Source organism: Ipomoea nil, unplaced genomic scaffold, assembly GCF_001879475.1.
Source record: "Ipomoea nil cultivar Tokyo-kokei standard unplaced genomic scaffold, Asagao_1.1 scaffold2580, whole genome shotgun sequence".
Lineage (NCBI taxonomy): Eukaryota > Viridiplantae > Streptophyta > Magnoliopsida > Solanales > Convolvulaceae > Ipomoea > Ipomoea nil.
In genome coordinates this window covers 345,137-348,068 of record NW_017619008.1, presented here as the reverse complement: position 1 = coordinate 348,068, position 2,932 = coordinate 345,137, and positions in this window count along the sequence as shown.

Genomic DNA, 2,932 nt, shown 5'->3' with positions numbered 1-2,932 from the left:
GTTGACTTTGATTGTAGAAGGTAGGACTGTAAAATAGGAATGTAATCTCAGAAGGTTAGGTCCATACCTTCCTTGACAATATACGCTGATCATCTTTCCATACTGGTCTGGTAAAACCGCGTGAGCCTTTTAAGGAAACAACTTCCTAAATCAGATCTCCAGTGTCAGTTCTTCTGTTGTTGCTTCTGATTGATCAGTTAGCTGTAGAACCAAACGAACAGACTCTAAACCTATCTTAGTATGCCATAATAATATTGCTAATTATAATATGGAGTTTTTGGACATATAAAAAACACTAACAGTAGCTATTTGGACTTGCAACCTCACATTGAACTCCACTCTCGTGACAATTCAACCCAAGGATGCCCAAACAAGAATACAAGGCAAAGATTCCCCTTAACACCCAAAATACTCTCGTATTGGGTATTAAGTGTGTGAATGTCTGGCTAATGTACAAGCTCTACTCTCGTAGCAACAAACACACTCCAAATCAAGCATATAATTGGGATCCAACAATCATACACAAATTTCTCAACAAACCCATTTCACACAACAACCCTATATCACCCAAATAATCCCCTTTATGCAATACAACTCAAATAGGCATCAATATAAAGAAATCAAACCAAATCCTAGTCCCAAAACACTTAGATACTCATAATATAACAATAGATGCACAATATTAAAGGAGTAATTGAAAGCATAGATGAAAAGTAAAGATAAGAGATAATAAGAAAACTTCTCTATTGAAGCTTTGAAATCCAAGATTGCAATGTGTTCTTGAGCTTGGAAATGGAAAGGAACAAGAAATCTACACTAATCTAAGCTATACTAGAGCTAAACCTAACTAAGGAATGAAAGGGAAATGAAAGATGTAATGAAAGATGAGTTTTGGGGTGGAAAAATCCTCTTAAAATGGGTCAAAACGCGCTGCAAAAAGTTGCAGAGGGCTGGCCACGGGTGTGGCCATAGGCGTGCGTGGCTTCACCCGTGGCAAAAAATGCAGTGTGTACTGCCCAGTGGCCACCAGGCAGTGTACATCGCCTGGTTGCCACGAATGAAATCTGTGCACCTGCTTCAACTTCTAGGCTATTTTTCACCCCAAAAACTTTTAATTAGCATTTGTTGTATTCATCAAAGTTGTATCCCTTGAAGTTAGCTTTCCAATGATATAAAAATCACTTGATTTGGACACTCCTAGACCGAGATATGGTAAAAATACCTTACTATCTTTTGCTTTGTCTTTCTATTGAATTGCCTATATCATCAATACCACTAAGGCACAAATATTTGGCACATGAAAGAGTGTTGTTCAATCTTCTTTTCTTCATTTTGCCTCACAAAAAAGTCATCATGCTATGATGACTTGAAATCTTGATCAAATAACTCAATGTTTGGCTCAAAACATCATTTTCTTGTCAAGTCACCTAAGCACAAACAATCATTACATAAGTTACCAAATTGGCTCCATAATATAACGATTAACCAGTATAAATACCAAAATGTGCAAGGAAAAAAGCATTAGTTTTAGACATTCATCAACTACTACAATGCCGAAATATTTAAATTAGTGATGATTGATGCAATGTAAAAATATGATTAATATTTTATGTATTTGTGACCTATTTATGAATTGAACTAAAAGTGACTTGTTTACCTATTTGCAGTTGAATTGGCCGATATGAGATTATTTTTTTAAATATTATTTTAATAAAATAAAATTATGAAAACATTGTTTTGTTAAATTTAAGTAAAAGTAAAACATATTTTGTTCTTAAAAAAAAAAAAAAAAAAAAGCGTCTTCGTCTCTGGCCTGGAGACGGAGAAACGTTTCTTCGTCTCTTGGCCGGAGATGAATAAAACTTCTTCGTCTCCGGCCAGGAGACGAAGCGGTGAGTTATCCGGTTCCGGTGGCTCCGACAACTTTTAGCAGTGAGTTCTTCGTCTCCGGTGTTCTTTGTTCTCCGGCAAGGTTTTTTTTTTTTTTTTTTTTTTTAATTTTTAAAGTAAAAGTAGTGAGGTTTTGCAGCGGCTGACCAGACCTCAAAAGAAATGAGGTTTTGTTTTTATTATATTGAAGTTGCTCAGCTTTCAAAAAAAAAAAACTGATGTAGCCGTTCAATCAATTCAATTAATGCTCCCTTCAATAAAAAAAAGTTGATGTAGCCGTTCAATGCTCCCTAAAAAGTTTAAGAGTTTTACTACAACTCCCAAATTCTACTCCCTCATTTTTACTGTTTGAGGTGGCAAATCAGGATTTGTTATTTTCATCATATGAGTCTAAAAAAATGTGACTACATCAAAAACATGTGAGAGAGAGTACAATTTGTGAGTATAAAATGAGAGTAAACCAATTATTTTCCAAAATTTAATATAAAAGTTAGGCATGACTGATGTAGCTGATGTGATCGACTAGGCGTGGCTAGCGTGCATCCCTTTCAACAACCCAATTTTTTTGCTTTTTCAATAAAAGTTTTTTGAAAACCTTTTTTAATACTCTGTGGCAATGACTATTTAAAATTTTAAAATCTTTGCTTATTTGATTTTTTTTTTGAAAACTTTATGTTATTAATTAATATTTAATAAAATAAAATTTAAAAAAAATAAATTCGAAGTAATAAAAATTGCAAGGGTTGTATTCTAATTAATATAGAATTAGGAAGAACATTATCAATTCTTTAATTGCTTTGAACATCATATAATCACATATATTAAACAAATTAATGACGTTTGCAATTCTAAATAATTATTATATTAGTAAAGAAGGCAATACTATTGTCTTCTTAACTTTTAATTAAACAAATTGAAAAGAAGGCAATGCAATTACATTCTTTTGTGCCATTTTCGGTCAAAGCAAAGAAAACTAAAAGAAGCTAGTGCCATTACCTTCTTTTCAAATAGGGTTTTGAAAAGAAGGTAATGGCATGAGTAC